Here is a 20,861-nt window from a genome sequence, read left to right on the forward strand (position 1 = left end):
ATTTTGCCAAATCCAATGGCCAATTCACAATTTTCATTTCTTTCTTGAACTTTGAGTTGTATTTGACACAACTGATTACTTCCTCTTCTTAAAACATATTTGCCATTTGACTTCCATAACACTGCCTTCCCATTTTTTGGTCCCATCTCCGTCCCTTTCTCCTTTTCTCTCTTGCTAGATTGTACTCATATTCCTAAACTTCTCACAACCTCTCTAGCACCTCTAGGCTTTACTCAACTGAATTCCAAGTGAACCTCCCATTCATCAGGACAACCAAAATATCCCCACAAAATTCCAAAACATCTCCTGCAAGTGGTACCACATAAGATTAGAACCACAATATGTGAATAGTTATCTTTTCATTTTGCCTGACTTGGTGCCTGACCTTGGACCAGTCACCATCTATCTTCAGACCTCAGTTTCCTGGTCTTCTAATTGAGGACATTGGCCTGGACCAAGAGTAGCCATGTTAAATGCTAGTGGCAAAGGCAGGTGACATAAATTAAAGGGTGAGTCAGGTGTAAAGAAAATATCACACAGCTTGGTTCAACTCTTAAGATCTCATTTTTTCATAGATACATGGGTATAGAAAAAGAAATAATTATTTTATTTATTACTTACTAAATAAAATAATTGCTGTCTCAAAAAATAAATACTGTCTTTGCAACAGTGCTAAGGCAACATAATGACATAAGAGGCAACTGACCCTCGGCCTCAGTGCTGGACACAGAGAGAGTGAGACCAGATCACAGGAGAAGCTCACTTCTCCTACTGGGGACAGCGGCTAATGAACTTCATTTAATTGTTACCAGGTGGAATTGTGAGCCCAATGTTGTCACATCTTCTACTTTTTCAAAATAATCCCAAATGTCCAGTTTTTAAAATGCAAAATCTGTAAATGATTAAATGCTGTTTCACCTCTTTTTAAAAGTACCACTAAAGTCAAGCAAAACATAGGTATAAGACGATTTCGCTCAGAGGTCTCCTGTTTGCTCCCACTACTTTTCCATCTTTGAAGATCATTCTAAGGCAAATCCTATTATGTTACCTTTTTGGGGTGTGTTAAAGAAGAAATTCCTAGAATTATAAAAACACACTTGTTAGAGGGTTAGTCCAGAGGGCTGGGATTTAGTGCCTTTCATTTCAAATATGAAAGTCAGAAAGTCTGCTCTAAGATTGTTTGAGGAGCTAAACTGGTTATCTAACTTTAAATAAGCCAGGACACCCAGGCAAGGTTAAAAGATGTACAGGACTTTCTTGGGAGTTGATTTGTTTATTTACTTTTTAGAGAAGGACAGGATGCAAGGCCTAAATTTCCTTTAAATATAGCACCACCCCGACATTGTTTATACTTTCCCCTTTGCAATGCTTCCAGCACACTTTAAAGGAAAGCGATAAGAAGGAAGGAAAAGGGAAGTCACTTACACCCCCTGCACATGAGGACCACTAAGTGTCTATCCCAGAGGGTGTGGACCAAGCTCTTCAGCTACCCTTGTTTTATTTACTTATTTCTTGTTTTGTTTTTTAAGAGAGTCAGTAAACTTCACTCTACATCTGAACATGCTTCCTGGGAAGTATAGGAGTGCCATAAATCTTTTCTATCAAGGATCACTGTATCAATGCGACAAAGAGACAAGTGATGTGTACATTAGGTCTGCAGCTCACAGTCTGCCCGGTTATCAGCAGGGGGAAGGAAGCTGGAGTGACAGGATATGGCAGGTTAGAAAATAGTTTATGGAATGCTAAGGAACAATACCCAGCTCCCCTGGAAGGCCAGTCCTCTGTGGATTATTTCAAGTGCAGACCAGGGCTTGTTCAAGCAGGGTCTGGGTGGGGGAAGTCAGTCTATTCTCAGAACAGATCTTTGGTGCCAAGCCTCTGGCTTCCAGCTTAGAAGGCAGCACAGGGTAATAAGCACACACTCTGGAGTTAGACAAATGTGGGTTCAAATCTTGGATACTCGAGTTGTCAGCTTTGCAATTTGGGAAAAGAAATAATTCTTTATTTCTCATGTATTCATATATCATTTCTCTCATGTGCACAATGATATGAAGTTGGCCAAATGTGGTTTTTCAAGATTAAATACCATAATGAATATAAAGTGCATAGTATATTGCCTGACAGTAAGTGCACAATAAACTTAGATTTCTTTCTTTTCTCTCTGAGTGCAAAAAGATTGGATCTATCTTAGATCACTGCCTGAATAGTAAGTTTTGTGCTGGGCAATATACTTAATAACAGTACCTTTAACCCCAGGTTTCCATTATTAAAGACTCAATACTTTGTCAAATTTAATACCAGAAAATCTTAGAATTGGAAAGGTTATCTCTTGCCCCAGTCCCTGCTTGCCCCAATCTCCTCCCAATTGATCTGCAATGATGAAGTAACTGTTCAAATTATCCTCTCTTCCCAGATGAAAAAACAGAGACTCAGGGAGCTTAAATAATTTGCCCAAGGTTACATAACTCCTAAGTGGCTAATGTAGGCTTAGAAATCACATCAGTTTAAATTAAGAGTTTGAAAACATAACTGTCATACAAACCAGGTAGAAGCAGCATCTCCCTTTACGCTAGGAGAAAGTTCCAAAATTACTCAGCTATATCTTCACCTGGTGGCAAATGGAGAAACCATTTGGCCGTCTGTGAAGACCTTGTGTGACAGCTTCCTCAATGATTCCCTAGGTCAAAATGCCCATCCAGACTTTTTTGTGTGAATCTCCATCGGTTGGTTGACTTTCCGGTTCCTCCGAGAATTGAACTTTCAAGCCCAGCTGGTTGGCTGGGGAAATGGCGTTCTTATCCCCATTTTGCCATAAGCCTTCTCAGCCTTTAATCTCCATCCCTGCAAATATCTCTCTTCAAGTCTGGGGAATAATGCTTACATTTCTCTTGTGATCCCGGCTAAACGTACGCTCTCTCATGAAACTTCTCCGGCAGACTTTCTCCCTTCCTTGGCACAATTAATTATAGAAAACAGAAGAAGAACTTTAGAATCAAAGGGACCTGGATTTGAACCCTGACACTGCCAACTGGAGCTGTGTGATGTTGGGGAAGACGCTTGAGCTCTGTATGTCTCCATATCTTCATCTGTAAGATGCTGTAATCAACCTCAGAGGGTTAATGTGAGGATAAAACAATTGCATCTTAATATTTTAAAGTAGTGACTGACACATATGCAGTGAATGTTATCTAGCTTTTCTGGCTTTGCCACTTTCTAGCTGTGTCCCCTTCGGCAAGCTACCTCTCCATTTTGTCCTTCAGTTGTCATATACGAAAATGAGGAAAATCATGTTTACCTCACAAAACTATGACAAGAGAGCATTAAAGACATAATACATCAAAAGTACTTAGCATAAAACCTGACACACAAAGGTGGGTTGCCTTTCATTTTCTATAATTCCTGGAAAGACTCTGGCCACTAAATAAAACTAAATAAAATATAATAAATAAATAATTTTTTAAATTAAAATAATAATAAGATACAATTTTTTTTAAATTAAAAGAATAATAAGATACAACTACAACCCTATTAAATTATCTAAAGTGAAAAAACTCACCATACCAAGAGTTGGTGAGGACATAGAGCAACTAGAACTCTAATACACTGCTGGTAGGAATTAAAAACGGTACAACCACTCTGGAAAACAATTTGGCAGTTTCTTAAAAAGTAAAACATACACCTAACATGAAAACCAGCCATTTTGCTTCTAGTAATTTATCCAAGACAAAGGAAAGCATATGTCCATAAGAAGAGTTCTATATAAATATTCATCGAAGTTTATTTGCAATAGGCAAACAACTGGAAACTACCCAAAGGTCCATCAACATGTGAATGGATTTAAACAAAATATAGTTCATCTATATAACAGAATACTACTCAGCAATAAAAAGAAATGAGCTATTGATTCATGGAACAAAATGGATGGATTTCAAAATGTTATGCTAAATGAAATAAACCAGGCCCCCCAATAAAATCTGAGAAATGTAAATTAATCTATGATGAAAGAAAGCACATAATTTGTTGCCTGGAGATGGGAGTAGAGAGGGAATTATGAGGGAGGTATTACAAAGGATCATGAGGAAACACTGAAGATAATGGGTATGTTTATATTCTGACTTTTGTGAGGGGTGTATACTTAACATTAAAACTTATGAAATGGTACATTTCAATCATGCACAATTAAATGTACATCTAAGATAATACTACTAAGTGATAAAGCCAAGATTTTAACCAAGTCTGACTCTAAAAATCCATGTTTTTTGGGAAAAAAAATATATATATATGTATTTGTGTGTGTGCATATGCCTCATTTGAACCAGAACTTGAAGTCTGAAGATTTAGCATGCAGGAGGAAGAATAAAGTAGTGAAAAAGTGGACTGAGAATTAATAAAACTAGGGTAGGCTGACAAAGACATGTGTAGCAGAAGTGTGGAAGGGGGAATGAGAGCCCTGAGGAGATTTACTGATCACTAAGTTTTAAAGACCCCTCAAACACCTCTCAAAGCTTCACTGAGTGGTTGAGGTCTCAGCTCCCACCATCCCTTCTCAGGGGGACACTCCCTAAACACCCAATCCCACATGGCAGCACCACTCATAACCTTCTTGGCGAAGGCCCTGTTAAAAACACTATTTTATTTTCTTCTCAGCCCTTAACCCTATCTGAAAGTATCCTGTTGATTTCCAGGTTTACAAAGTCATTTTCTGTCTTGCCTTGCCTAGCTCACTACTGTTTTCCAGCACTTAGAATACTGCCAGCCACACAGGAGGCACCTGCGTTATGTTGAATGAATGAGTAAGTGAATCCATCCGTTTCTATTTTAGGTTTTGCCTTGACTTTGGGGCTCAACAATCTCCCCAAATACCATTTGCCAAAACCTTTTTCCCTTAATTTCTAATCCCATGTCTGTTAACAAGGAAACTAAATCCAGATGTTTCTGAATCATCTGCCCTGGATTCACCAGAATTTGGTGTTATAAGAGCTGAGTTATGGAGCTATTCCTTTAGTAAGCCAGTGCCCAGAGAGGGAAACAAGCAACCCCCAGAGATAAAGGATTAAACAGAGGGAAAAAAGAGCTTGAACATCTCTAAGTTGTATTTCCAGTTGGAATTTTGACAGGAGTTTTAGTGGGGAATGGAAGTGGTATCTGGTAACCTCTTCCTTTAGTATTCTTTGCCAAGACAGGGCAAGCTCTCCTGGACTCAGAAAGCTCATGTTCTCCAATGTGTAGTGAAACCTTCTACGTGAACCTTACACCCTTAGATAATGCCAAAGCAGGTTGCTACTTCCCATCCTCATTATTAACTTTGATACATTGTTTTGGAAGCAGAAGTCTGGTGGGGATGTTACAGGACAGTTTTGTTATCCAGTAATACATCTTTCAAGGCAAGATCTAAAGACAGAGTAAGTCTGGGAACTGCCAACCCAGTTTTTTGTTTGTTTTTGTTTTTGCTTTTGTTTGGGGGATGTATATGTATGTACGTGTTTTAGTACAGGTTTGAAGAATGAATGTGAGCTTTCAAACAAGGCAAATTTGTGTTTCAATTCCACTTCTACTTACTGGTAGTATCCTTGGGGTGTTATATAAATTTTCTGAGCCTCTGTTTCTTTATTTTTAAAAACTGAGTTAAAATAGTACAGAGCTGTTATAATGATGAAATGAGATTTTTTTTTTTTGGTGAAGAGCCTGTCAAAACCCCTAGTACATATTAGAAATATTAGAAGACAGAGAAAATATTTTTTTAAATGAGAAAGGGAGGGGGAGAGAGAGAGAAGAGGGGAAAAAAGGAAGGAAAGGAGGGAGGGAAGGACTGAGGAAGGAAGAAAGGAAAGAAAGAAGGCAGGAAGGAAGGAAGGGAGGGAGGGAGGAAGGAAGATAGGCAGTTGTATGTTGGTAAATGTTTAACAATTTAGAAACTGGTTCTGTGATAGTAAATAAATAAATAAATAAAACCTGGAAGGGCAGTGTTTGCCAGTTTCTGTGGTATAATATTCCCATCATGGCCAATTACAAGCCTTCCATGTAAGGTCAACCAGCTCACAACATTTCTGAAAATTTAATAATTCTTGTAAGCTAGTACAGGGGGGCAGTACCTGTATACTACTGAAGAACTGCTACAAAAGGCCAGGGATGTTGAGAAGAAAAACAGTCGTCAGCCAGCCTTTGTGGTGGATTCAAAATATACTTTCAATTCAAATTAAGTCCACAAGTATTAATTTATACCTTTTTAAAAAGGATGGTATACTTGAAGCTGTAATATGAAATGGGCTTTCAAAAACATTTATTATACTCCTTGAGTCTAGTATTTGGGTGTTCTAGGATTTATAAGGAAAAGTCAAACATAAATCTGAACTCATAAACAGGGCCACTTTGCAGGCTCTAACTAATGATCTGCCTGATCTATTTTTAAAGAACCTTCTGAGCTGCTAAAGTGAATCCCACTCAGCGATATGCTTAGTTCTCAAGCAGCTTCTCCAGGATAAAATGCAAAGACACTCTTAATAGGGAACTGTATTTTGACCATTCATTCATTTATACTTCAGTGTTTGATTTGCTTATTTCACAACCAATTTTTTAGTAAGAATCCAAGGGAAAGAGGCATACGGCAGGTAAGTTTATTGTTTTTGTTTTTTTTTTTAATTTATTTATTTGTGGCTGTGTTGTGTCTTCGTTTCTGTGCGAGGGCTTTCTCTAGTTGTGGCAAGTGGGGGCCACTCTTCATCGCGGTGCACGGGCCTCTCATTATCGCGGCCTCTCTTGTTGCGGAGCACAGGCTCCAGACGCACAGGCTCAGTAGTTGTGGCTCACGGGCCCAGTTGCTCCGCGGCATGTGGGATCTTCCCAGACCAGGGCTCGAACCCGTGTCGCCTGAATTGGCAGGCAGATTCTCAACCACTGCGCCACCAGGGAAGCCCACAGCAGGTAAGTTTTAAGGTGGGGTCTGGAGAGTCAAAATTATCATAGATCTTAGGTCACTGGAAGGAAGTTGGCCTGAGTGAAGTATTGCTGTGGTGGGTCCTGAGCCACGAGGAAATGATGAGAGGACCTGGGTCCCGAGCACAAGGGTTCCTACAAGAACCGGTCCTATATGAAAATGCTGAGTTTTTCTGTGTTTTTTTTGTTTTTTTTTTTAATCTTTTTTGTTTTTCCATAAATTCTCTCATCAAAATAAAAACCTTGATGTCATTTAATAATTTATAACACAAATACACAAAAATTGTAAACTATTATAAATAGAAAACTGCAGGGTAAGTGAGCATGAATTAGTTAGGGGTTATGTTCTAGAAAGAGGCTGTCAGGAGCAGTATAAAATTTTTTTTTTTAATTTTTAAATTTTATTTTATTTATTTTTTTATACAGCAGGTTCTTATTAGTCATCAAGTTTATACACATCAGTGTATACATGTCAATCCCAACCGCCCAATTCATCACACCACCATCCCCACCCCTCCGTGGCTTTCCCCCCTTCGTGCCCATACGTTTGTTCTCTACATCTGTGTCTCAACTTCTGCCCTGAAAACCGGTTCATCTGTACCATTTTTCTAGGTTCCACATACATGCATTAATATACGATATTTGTTTTTCTCTTTCTGACTTACTTCACTCTGTATGACAGTCTCTAGATCCATCCACGTCTCAACACATGACTCAACTGTGTTCCTTTTTATGGTTGAGAAATATTACATTGTATATATGTACCACAACTTCTTTATCCATTCGTTTGTCAATAGGCATTTAGGTTGCTTCCATGACCGGGCTATTGTAAATAGTGCTGCAAAGAACATTGGGGTGCATGCATCTTTTTGAATTATGTTATTCTCTGGGTATATGCCCAGTAGTGGGATTGCTGGATCACATGGTAATTCTATTTTTAGTTTTTTAAGGAACCTCCATACTGTTCTCCATAGTGGCTGTATCAATTTACATTCCCACCAACAGTGCAAGAGGGTTCCCTTTTCTCCACACCCTCTCCAGCATTTGTTGTTTGTAGATTTTCTGATGATGCCCATTCTAACTGGTGTGAGGTGATACCTCATTGTAGTTTTGATTTGCATTTCTCTAATAATTAGTGATATTGAGCACCTTTTCATGTGCTTCTTGGCCATGTGTATATCTTCTTTGGAGAAATGTCTATTTAGGTCTTCTGCCCATTTTTGGATTAGGTTGTTTGTTTCTTAAATATTGAGCTGCATGAGCTGTTTATATATTTTGGAGATGAATCCTTTGTCCATTGATTTGTTGGCAAATATTTTCTCCCATTCTGAGGGTTGTCTTTTCATCTCGTTTATGGTTTCCTTTGCTGTGCAAAAGCTTTGAAGTTTCATTAGGTCCCATTTGTTTATTTTTGTTTTTATTTCCATTACTCTAGGAGGTGGATCAAAAAAGATCTTGCTGTGATTTATGTCAAAGAGTGTTCTATGTTTTCCTCTAAGAGTTTTATAGTGTCTGGTCTTACATTTAGGTCTCTAATCCATTTTGAGTTTATTTTTGTGTATGGTGTTAGGGAGTGTTCTAATTTCATTCTTTTACATGTAGCTGTCCAGTTTTCCCAGCACCACTTATTGAAGAGACTGTCTGTCTTTTCTCCACTGTCACAGATTAGTTGACCATAGGTGTGTGGGTTTACCTCTGGGCTTTCTATCTTGTTCCATTGATCTATGTTTCTGTTTTTGTGCCAGTACCATATTGTCTTGATTACTGTAGCTTTGTAGTATAGTCTGAAGTCAGGGAGTCTGATTCCTCCAGCTCCGTTTTTTTCCCTCAAGACTGCTTCGGCTATTCGGGGTCTTTTGTGTCTCCATACAAATTTTAAGATTTTTTCTTCTAGTTCTGTAAAAAATGCCATTGGTAATTTGATAGGAATTTAAATGAATCTGTAGATTGCTTTGGGTAGTATAGTCATTTTCCCAATATTGATTCTTCCAGTCCAAGAACATGGTATATCTCTCCATCTGTTGGTATCATCTTTAATTGCTTTCATCAGTGTCTTATAGTTTTCTGCATACAGGTCTTTTGTCTCCCTAGGTAGGTTTATTCCTAGGTATTTTATTCTTTTTGTTGCAATGGTAAATGGGAGTGTTTCCTTAATTTCTCTTTCAGATTTTTCATCATTAGTGTACAGGAATGCAAGAAATTTGTGTGCATTAATTTTGTATCCTGCTACTTTACAAAATTCATTGATTAGCTCTAGTAGTTTACTGGTGGCATTTTTAGGATTCTCTGTGTATAGTATCATGTCATCTGCAAACAGTGACAGTTTTCCTTCTTCTTTTCCAATTTGTATTCCTTTTATTTCTTTTCCTTCTCTGATTGCCGTGGCTACGACTTCCAAAATTATGTTGAAGAATAGTGGTGAGAGTGGACATCCTTGTCTTCTTCCTGATCTTAGAGGAAATGCTTTCAGTTTTTCACCATTGAGAATGATGTTTGCTGTGGGTTTGTCGTATATGGCCTTTATGATGTTGAGGTGGTTCCCTCTATGCCCACTTTCTGGAGAGTTTTTATCATAAATGGGTGTTGAATTTTGTCAAAAGTTTTTTCTGCATCTATTGAGATGATCATATGGTTTTTATTCTTCAATTTGTTAATATGGTATATCATATTGATTGATTTGTGTATATTGAAGAATCCTTGCATCCCTGGGATAAATCCCACTTGATCGTGGTGTATGATCCTTTTAATGTGTTGTTGGATTCTGCTTGCTAGTATTTTGTTGAGGATTTTTGCATCTATATTCATCAGTGATATTGGTCTGTAGTTTTCTTTTTTTGTAGCATCTTTGTCTGGTTTTGGTATCAGGATGATGGTGGCCTCATAGAATGAGTTTGGGAGTGTTCCTTCCTCTGCAATTTTTTGGAAGAGTTTCAGAAGGATGGGTGTTAGCTGTTCTCTGAATGTTTGATAGAATTCACCTGTGAAGCCATTTTGTTTTCTTAGAACATTTTTAATCACAGTTTCAATTTCATTACTTGTGATTGGTCTGTTCATATTTTCTATTTCTTCCTGGTTCAGTCTTGGAAGGTTATACCTTTCTAAGAATTTGTCCGTTTCTTCCACGTTGTCCATTTTATTTGAATAGAGTTGCCTGTAGTAGTCTCTTAGGGTGCTTTGTATTTCTGTAGTGTCTGTTGTAACTTCTCCTTTTTCATTTCTGATTTTATTGATTGGAGTCCTCTCCTTCTTTTTCTTGATGAGTCTGGCTAATGGTTTATCAATTTTGTTTATCTTCTCAAAGAAACAGCTTTTAGTTTTATTGATCTTTGCTATGGTTTTCTTTGTTTCTATTTCATTTATTTCTGCTCTGATCTTGATGATTTCTTTCCTTCTGCTAACTTTGGGTTTTGTTTTTTCTTATTTCTCTAGTTCCTTTAGGTGTAACATTTGATTGTTTGAGATTTTTCTTGTTTCTTGAGGTAGGCTTGTATAGCTATAAACTTCCCTCTTAGAACTGCTTTTGCTGCATCCCATAGGTTTTGGGTCGTCGTGTTTTCATTGTCATTTGTCTCTAGGTATTTTTTAATTTCCTCTTTGATTTCTTCAGTGATCTCTTGGTTATTTAGTAATGTATTGTTTAGCCACCATGTGTCAGTGTTTTTTTACGTTTTATTCCCTGTAATTGATTTCTAATCTCATAGTGTTGTGGTCTGAAAAGATACTTGATATGATTTCAATTTTCTTAAATTTACTGAGGCTTGATTTGTGGCCCAAGATGTGATCTATCCCGGAGAATGTTCCGTGCGCACTTGAGAAGAACGTGTAATCTGCTGTTTTTGGATGGAATGTCCTATATATATCACTTAAATCTATCTGGTCTATTGTGTCATTTAAAGCTTCTGTTTCCTTATTTATTTTTATTTTGGATGATCTGTCCATTCGTGTAAGTGAGGTGTTAAAGTCCCCCACTATTATTGTGTTACTGTCGATTTCCTCTTTTACAACTGTTAGCAGTTGCCTTATGTATTGAGGTGCTCCTATGTTGGGTGCATATATATTTATAATTGTTATATCTTCTTCTTGGATTGATCCCTGGATCATTATGTAGTGTCCTTCCTTCTCTCTTGTAACATTCTTTATTTTAAAGTCTATTTTATCTGATGTGAGTATAGCTACTCCAGCTTTCTTTTGATTTCCATTTGCATGGAATATCTTTTTCCATCCCCTCACTTTCAGTCTGTATGTGTCCCTAGGTCTGAAGTGGGTCTCTTGTAGACAGCATATAGATGGGTCTTGTTTTTGTATCCATTCAGCAAGCCTGTGTCTTTTGGTTGGAGCATTTAATCCATTCATGTTTAAGGTAATTATCAATATGTATGTTCCTATGACCATTTTTGTAATTGTTTTGGCTTTGTTTTTGTAGGTCCTCTTCTTCTCTTGTGTTTCCCACTTAGAGAAATTCTTTTAGCATTTGTTGTAGAGCTGGTTTGGTGGTGCTGAATTCTCTTTGCTTTTGCTTGTCTGTAAAGCTTTTGATTTCTCCATCGAATCTGAATGAGATCCTTGCCGGGTAGAGTCATCTTGGTTGTAGGTTCTTCCCTTTCATCACTTTAAGTATATCATGCCACTCCCTTCTGGCTTGTAGAGGTTCTGCTGAGAAATCAGCTGTTAACCTTATGGGAGTTCCCTTGTATGTTATTTGTTGTTTTTCCCTTGCTGCTTTCAATAATTTTTCTTTGCCTTTAATTTTTGCCAATTTGATTACTATGTGTCTCGGCGTGTTTCTCCTTGGGTGTATCCTATATGGGACTCTCTGCACTTCCTGGACTTGGGTGGCTATTTCCTTTCCCATGTTAGGGAAGTTTTCGACTATAATCTCTTCAAATATTTTCTTGGGTCCTTTCTCTCTCTCTTCTCCTACTGGGACCCCTATAATGCGAATGTTGTTGCATTTAATGTTGTCCCAGAGGTCTCTTAGGCTGTCTTCATTTTTTTTTCATTCTTTTTTCTTTATTCTGTTCTGCAGCAGTGAATTCCACCATTCTGTCTTCCAGGTCACTTATCCGTTCTTCTGCCTCAGTTATTCTGCTATTGATTCCTTCTAGTGTAGTTTTCATTTCAGTTATTGTATTGTTCATCTCTGTTTGTTTGTTCTTTAATTCTTCTAGGTCTTTGTTAAACATTTCTTGCATCTTCTCGATCTTTGCCTCCATTCTTTTTCCAAGGTCCTGGATCATCTTCACTATCATTATTCTGAATTCTTTTTCTGGAAGGTTGCCTATCTCCACTTCATTTAGTTGTTTTTCTGGGGTTTTATCTTGTTCCTCATCTAGTACATAGCCCTCTGCCTTTTCATCTTGTCTATCTTTCTGTGAATCTGAGTTTTTGTTTTTACCTTATTTTTAATTAAAAAGAAAGAAACCTGTATCCTTAATGTTTGAGTGATACTGGGCAAATCACTTACCCATTCTGATTCCGTTAATTTATCTATAAAAGGGTGTGAAACATCAATAAATTCTTGTAAGTTTCCAATGAGGTAACATAAGCATCTGGGATGAGGCAAGGTGTTAGCCCAATGACCCTCTCCTTGTTTTGTTAGATTTCTTTCTCCTTTATACATTTTCTCTGTAAGGAACAAATGGAAAGAAATGAGAAGTGTTTCATGATGGAGAGAGCAAGACAAGTAAATGCCAAATGTGTGTGTGTGCGCGCGCGTGTGTGTGAGTTGATATATGGACATGTGACTTCAACTCAGTAGGTGGAAGATGCTTTTATTACAACCACTTGGTTTTATTTAATTCCTTAGACGGTACCCGGCTAGGTTAGGAAACTCTTGACACACACCACGCCTTTTAGAGCCTATCTCAGAGGTTTGAAATCTCCCAGCAGAAACCAGCCCTCACCCTGCCACCCCCAGTTTTCAGCTTCTTTTCCTTCTGCTCTAAACACAAGTACTGTGCTGCCTTGCAGGATAGCTATCTTGTTGGGCCTGGATTTGTTAGTTTAATCTTTTGTTTGGCAGGAGCACAGGCCTCCCTTAGGTTACTTTGAGTTATAAAAAGTTACTGTAGGAAAATCCATGACCTTAAGAAAAACAGGGATCTCAACCAGGTCTCATGGAAACCAGGAGCATCCCCTCAATCTGGCCTCCAGGAAGAAGAGAGATGGTCACACATCTAGGCCTCGGGGACTTGGAAACAAACACCTTCAGGTACAGGAAGGTCACCTGGATTCCAGCAGACACCCTTCACACAAACACAATGTACATGTCTGGGCATCCACACACTGCCCAGCGGGCACCTGTGCCTCTCCTGAAATGGGGTTGACTGGTCTCTCTTCACCCTGACTCTACCACTGTCCCTGTCCCTGCTTTTCCTTCTCTGCTGTCCGCTCATCTCCAGTAGGGAAAATCTGATTATCAAGGTGGTCACTGTTATGCCACTGGCCAGCCCTTCCCTGCTACCCATTGTCTGCTGGCCAGTTGACAGTCTTCGACTTATATGTCCACTCCAAGCAAATCAACCTTGGCCAAAGTGCTGAGTTCACACCTGGCACTGGCAAAGTTTTCTAGGTGAGTGGGAACTCCAACAAAGTGGCTGGCGTGGCAGCATCCAAAACAAGGACTTGCCAGGGAACTACCTTATCTCCTTATCTCTCTAATTTCCTTTTACGAGATAAGCAAACTGTCTCTTGTACATCTCTGCATTCCCAACAGAAATTAATAGGTACTGCAGGAATGCTTTTAAAATCTAATTTTACTGATTTTTTCACTAGATTGGTTTTAGCTTCTCATTAATTCTAACTCTGGTTTGGAAAGAGCATATTTGTGCCTGTGATATGTGTGTGTATCCATGTACTACAGACAGAATGACATACCTTAGAAAGGCATTATAATCCTTTATAGAAAATAAAATGGCAAGCAAAGGGTCTGGGTATAGTTTAAAAATAAATTTTAATAAGATGCCTTAGGGCTTCTCATCTGGAGAGAACTTTAAGTAGACATAGCACATCTTCCTTCATTTATTATTTTTTCTTACAGAGCTATGGAATATATTGATAGCTATAACCCAGTTTCCATACTTAGATATTCAATTGAAGCCCATTTATCTTACAAATACAACATATAGGTGTTTGTTATTCACGCTTTACCTTCTCAGCCTACTTCTTGAAGAGTTACCTTGAATGGGGTCAGATTATCAGAAGATAACCTTTCTGATAAGGAAAGATTGCTATGTCAATAGCAATAGCAATTGGCTGGAGATCTCAGCTCTTGCTGGTCATATCACTCCAGTGCGATAAATGGGAAAAGGTACCAAGAACCACGGTTGTACTGATTTTTGTTGTACTTATCATACTGCATCATAACATTGATTTGTACTCTTCAGTCACACTGATCTCCTCTGTTCATCTTAATACCCCCATCAAAATGCTAGCTGTATAGCAGGATTCAATAAATATTTTCTAAATAAATCTTTAAATACACGAATGTGCTAACCAGTGAATGAAAGTGCTTTCTCACATTATTATTATTGTTAGACTTTGATCTTATTCCTTTCCTCACCTTCATTTATTCATACTAGGTAGGGTTGCCAGATATAGCCAATACAGATAGAGGACACGCAGTTAAAATGGAATTTCATATAAACAATTTTTTAATGTATTGTATGTCCCACGTGAATTTGTTGTTTATCTGCATATTTAACTGAGAGTCCTGTATTTTAACTGGCAACCCTAATACATGTCAACAGCCCTAATCATTTAAGTCTATTTTCGGGCTACAGTTCTTCTCATCCCCACCCCAACTCTGACCACCCCCATCCCATGCACCCCTGGCCCTCACAACGTGGATCACACTGGGATAGGCTGGAATGTCAGCCAGAATGGCTCTTGCTTTAATGAAAGGAGAAGCAGGCCTTCTGCCCCGCCTAAAAGTGAGCAAGGTCTCCAAAAGCTTCCTAAAGAAAACAAGGGCTGCCAGGGAGAAGTGAGGCATCCCGGCATGGAACACTTGCCTCTTTTGTCTAAAACAAAGAGCTATTCAGAAACCAAATTGATTAAAATTGAGGGAAATTGCCAGACCATTGATAATTGCAGCAAAAGGGCAGTGGTCACTCCGACTGATTGTCACTTCAGAGGGAGCTGTGCACCAACAGCTAATCAAGGGCATTAGTGAGAAGCAACCTTTTAGTGACCCACAATTCCCCCCCTCGGGAAGCATTTCACACAAGACTTTAAGGCCAGGCCAAAGCATTTTCCGCACCATATTTATCTTTAATTCCCAAACCTAGGGGAACTGAAAATCATTCAGTCTCTAAATGTCTTTCACATGCTTAAGAGATGAATGAGACTGTCCTCCACCACCACAGCTCTCTTCATTCACCAGCCTTTGAAATACCGCAAGTGGGTGAGACCTCATGCTCCCTGCGCCCCAGTGGGATTCTGGTTACCCACCGTCCTGCACCCCCATCAGACAGTTCAGAAATGTTACTTCTGTGCAATACCATGAAAACCTGAGCACTTGCCTGGTTTGTATTTTTTGCTCCTACGTCCTCTCACCATGGAGCTTTGACAAAAATAAATCTCTCCTCAGTTTTAAAAGGAATCTATATTTGTAAATTCGGTGATAGAATTTCGACCTGGGATCTGGGAGACTGGTGGTCTCCCAGACTGGTGGTCCTGGCTCAGCCACAGACATGCTGAATGGTTTCTGGAAAGCTATAGAATATTTGTAGATCGCAACTTTCTCATTGAGAAAATAACAAAGTTGGACGTGGTCCACAGGTCAAAACTGTGCTAATGATTGCAATACCTGGGAATGCCAAAGGAAAAGTACTATATAGATATAAAATTTAATAAATATGTAAACATAATTTTAAGTATTAGTCTTAAAATAATATATATTAAATATATATATTTTAATAAAATATATATAAATATTTTCTTCTTGAAATTGCCATATATATATATATATATATATATACTGTATGTGTATATATATGTGTGTGTATATATATATATACTGTATGTATATATATATATGTGTGTGTATATATATATATATAAAATAAAATATGGCAATTCCAAAGGGGGGTGAAATATACATATTATATTTGTGTGTCTGGGATCAGTATTGTAAATAAGCTCTCTGGGTGACTCTGAAGATTAGACAGGTCTAGAAATCACTAGAGAAAAAGGTCATCAGTCTTTTCCTGGTTAGCATTTCATGGTAGGAATGTTGAGTGTTTTTTCTTCTTACCTATTCCCAGAAGCCTGGAGGCTGTGCATGTAACGGAGTGAGTGAACCAGGGTCTCCAAAGATGTCTAAGAGGTCAAAGGGGTCCACTCTAAGAAGGGAAGAGGAGGTGCCCTCTGTTTCCCAACCAGGAAATCCACCACACTTGCTAGAAGGGCACTTCCTTAGAGCAGAAGGAAGGGCGAATACCCTGGTTGCCTCCAGGGACAGGCTGGGGTCAGTTCAGAGCTTTCTACCACCCCTGCCCTGACCTGTGGCACAGGAGGCTTTGTTTGAAGAAGGGCTGCCTTATGATTTAAATTAGGCCATGAAGATCAGTTCTGCATGTGGATTTGATGTCCTGATTACAGATTTCCCACCATTTAGGAACCCATATCTCCATTCTCTAGAAGTAACTACCCTGTGGAAAGGGGGCTAAGTTGCTGACAGTCTCTGAAATCTGGCCCCAGAGGAACCGCCAAACTATTTATGTAACTTTGACCTCTTCTCTGCACCTTTCAGTGCTTCTGAGGCCTTACCTGTAAATTAGGAGGTTGGCTGATATTTGTAAGGTCCTTACTAGCTACAGAAGGATGCAAAATGAATTTTTAGAAAACTTCTGTGGCCACCGTTTAGACAGTCTAATTAAAAGGTATATATATATATATATCATTATTTAATGACATTTAGTTTCTCGTGACAAAAAAGACACAAACTGAGTATATATATAAATAAGGAAATGGCTGCATATTGTAACACATCCATGCACAGACGTTCAAAAGCCATTTCAAAAGGTGATCTATCTATTGCCCTTGAGGGATGTCCATGATGAGTTGTAAAAGTAAGAAATTTACAGAGAATTTAAGCAAGTCAAAGAAATATGTGTGTATATGAATTTCATGCTTTTAACAAAAAGCACCAAAAGTGTTTGTCTATATGTTTTACATGGATATTGAAAATGGATGCAAAGATACCCATCATGCTATTAATACTGGTTTCCTAGAGGGACAAAGGATGGGCTGAAGAAATATTATTAGCTATTCTTTTCATCACTTCAAATGGATTCACTGGTGGTAGTGAAGACAAGTTTCTTTTGCAATTTTTGGAAGATTAGATAGATAGATAGATAAACCCAACCATCCTTATCACAGCTCTTCTCCTAGGGAAGGCACAGGAGGTGTGGGTAGAAATTAAAAATCTGGTTCACCCAAGCTACTGGAAAACATTCCCACAAAATTAGGTTTTTCCTACTTTTGGGGTGCACTCTTGATCTCCATTGCCACTGCCCTGGGGGCTCACCATCTCCTGCCAGTATTGCTGCATCAACCTCTTAACTAATGTCTTTGCTCTCAGTTCCACCCATGCATTTTTCACATTGTTGCCACTGAAATATTTCTCACATCTGCTTGTGTCACTCCCCTTCTTGAAAGCATTCAGTGACTTCCCGTTGTGTATACGATACAGTCTACACTCTTTAGTAGAACAAACTAGGCTCATTACAATCAAGTTCTAAATTTTTTTTGTTCAATTTTATCTACACGCATTTCTTTTTCATATTCTATGCTCCAGACATTGAACAGTTCATCATTTGCTGTTGTTTATTTGTTTTTTAAATATTTATTTTATTTTTAAAAATTTATTTATTTATTTATTTTTGGCTGCGCTGGGTCTTCGTTCCTGCACGTGGGCTTTCTCTAGCTGCGGCCAGCGGGGGCTACTCTTCGTTGCGGTGCACAGGCTTCTCATTGCAGTGGCTTCTCTTGTTGCAGAGCACGGGCTCTAGGCACGCGGGCTTCAGTAGTTGTGGCTCGTGGGCTCTAGAGCGCGGGCTCTAGAGCGCAGGCTCTAGAGCGCAGGCTCAGTAGCTGTGGCTCACGGGCTTAGTTGCTCCGTGGCATGTGGGATCTTCCTGGACCAGGGCTCGAACCCATATCCCCTGCATTGGCAGGCGGATTCTTTTTTTTTTTTTTTTTTTTTTTAAAGATTTATTGATTTATTGATTGATTGCTATGTTGGGTCTTCGTTTCTGTGCTAGGGCTTTCTCTAGTTGCGGCGAGTGGGGGCCACTCTTCATCGTGGTGTGCAGGCCTCTCACTATCGTGGCCTCTCTTGTTGCGGAGCAGAGGCTCCAGACGCGCAGGCTCAGTAATTGTGGCTCACGGGCCCGGTTGCTCCGCGGCATGTGGGATCCTCCCAGACCAGGGCTCGAACCCGTGTCCCCCGCATCGGCAGGCAGACTCTCAACCACTGCGCCACCAGGGAAGCCCCGGCAGGCGGATTCTTAACCACTGTGCCACCAGGGAAGTCCTTGCTGCTGTTTTTAAAACATCTTTTGCCTTTTCATGGCTTAATGTTGTTTCATATGCTATTTCCCTTCAATCTGAATTGGGTTCCCTCTATACATTTCTGGTGAACTCCTACATATCCTTCAAGTCCCAACCTAGATATCCTCACCTGCAAAAAAGTTAATTTGTATATTGGAACCCACAAAATGAAGGCCACCCCAGTGACCCAGCCAGCATCACATACCTAAACCTAGGTCAGCCTGCACTTATGGAAAACCTAACATATACCAATTACAGTCTTCCAACTCAGCTTTAGCTAGCTTACCTTACCCTAGAAGATAGGACCTGTTAGCCTTACAAGGAAATCCCAACTGCCTAGCCAATCATGCCTTGGTTTTGTGTTGCCTCTTTTAATGCTTTGTAAAACTTGCTCTTGCCCCAAATCCCTTAGGAACATTGCTCCACTACTTGTAAAACACTGTATTCCCCCAACCATGGATTGTTTTCCCTTGAATAAAGGACATCAAACACGTTACTAAATTGTTTTAGTTTTGTCATTTGACACCTGTATAAAGACTATCTTTAATGCCACCCTCAAGAGTGAGTCATCCATACTCTTACAACATCCATAGAAAATCTCTATTCTAAAGCTGACTACTATTCTCTTGGCAATTTATATACTTACCTTTATCTTCCTAGAATGAAAACTCCACTGCACAATGCTCAATGAATTTTGCATAAATTACATTTACCTCTAATCTTTCTGAAATATTTTAAAATATTGCAGCAAAAAAACAGATTATAGACTCTAAAGGATAAGACTGGTAGTTTAAAATCTGTTTTCAAATGACCAAAGTGAGTACATGATTAAATATTGATAACATAAAAGGAACACCCACCTGTGCTAATTATTACTGCTTTAATGATTGCTTCACTTGGTTACTGCCACCCCCAAAACTCTTGGAGCCCCTCTCTTCCACCTACTCCCCCACAAAACAGTGTGAGGTAGATGAAATAACATTCTCTTGGGCACCAAAAGTCTGAAAGTTTTAAATCTGATTCTGTTTCTTTGGACTGTTTGAGATCTGGCACACTCTTGACTTTTCTGTACCTTACTTTTGCTCATCTATTCAATGGGGACAGTGATAAATGACTACTTCACAGGGTGACTGTGAAGTTGAACCAACAAGAATGTTAAAGTTCTACATGAACCTAAGTTGTTGTTACTTTTTTTAGAAGCTGCCCTTCCTCCTACAATATTCATCTGCCCCTTCTCTGATCATTCCCCTGATGGGAAATCAGAGGAGCAATCATGGTCATCCTGAGAAAAAGCATAACATGTACACCTAGCTCATTTAAGTAAACCTGTTAGATCAAAATGAAGATGTCCCACACCAAGTATTATCAGGCAGTTATTTCCTGCAACAAAAATATTTTTTCATTTTGCAAAAGTATCATTATTTGGTTCGTTTAAGTAGCAAAGTCTTCAGAATGCATACAATATCTTAAATTACAAAAAAAATCACTTCACACACACACACTTTCAATCAGTTAGATCAAGGCTTTCCCTTCCAATTTCTTCTATGAACACCATTTTCTTCCACTCCACAGAGGCAGAGTGAAAGTGAAATTTGCTGAGACTTGCAGATGGGCTAATTTGGTTGCAATCAGGGCTCCAACACTTACTAACTATGTGCAAAGTATTTAAGTTCTCTGAGCCTCCATTTCTAAATTAGTCAAAAGGATTTATTATCTAGCTTGCAAGGTTATTAAGAAAATAGAATAAAATACATAAAGTGCCTGGCACATAGTATGTGCTCAAAAATAACAGCTACTATTTTTAATATGTTTCATCATCATACGCTTTAAATACCTTCTCTAAATCAAAAAGCTGGTTAGTTTTGATGCAAGCAGGAAGTCGGAGACCTCTGTCACACACAAATTAGTGAATGTGTAAAAGACGAAAACCCAAAACATTATCCTCTTCAATGATATTTCCCAAGTATACTCTGAGACGCTAATGTTTAATCACAGCTAAAACTTGATTGGATTACAACTCTGGTCCTAGGACAAAGCAGGAGGAACTGTATTAATAATAATTATCAGTATTCATTGGGTAAATGGAATAGAAAACAGGTATGAACAGCCTTCCAGGAAAGACAGTTTCATAGACTGATGTTATTGATGAAATATCAGTTTCTTACTGTTTAAAAGTCATTGATTCTAATTAATCAGGGAGACAGGATGGTGATTGGACTACAGTCTCTGATATCTGGCTGGGTTCAAATCCCAGCTTTGCCACTTCCCACCTATATGAGTAGAAATCAGTCCTGTCAAAAAGGAACTCAAAAGGGGACACCACTGTCAGACGGGGAATCTACACCAAAAGGAACAACAGTCATTGAGAATTT

This window comes from Balaenoptera musculus, chromosome 17, assembly GCF_009873245.2.
Source record: "Balaenoptera musculus isolate JJ_BM4_2016_0621 chromosome 17, mBalMus1.pri.v3, whole genome shotgun sequence".
NCBI classification, from domain to species: Eukaryota; Metazoa; Chordata; class Mammalia; order Artiodactyla; family Balaenopteridae; genus Balaenoptera; species Balaenoptera musculus.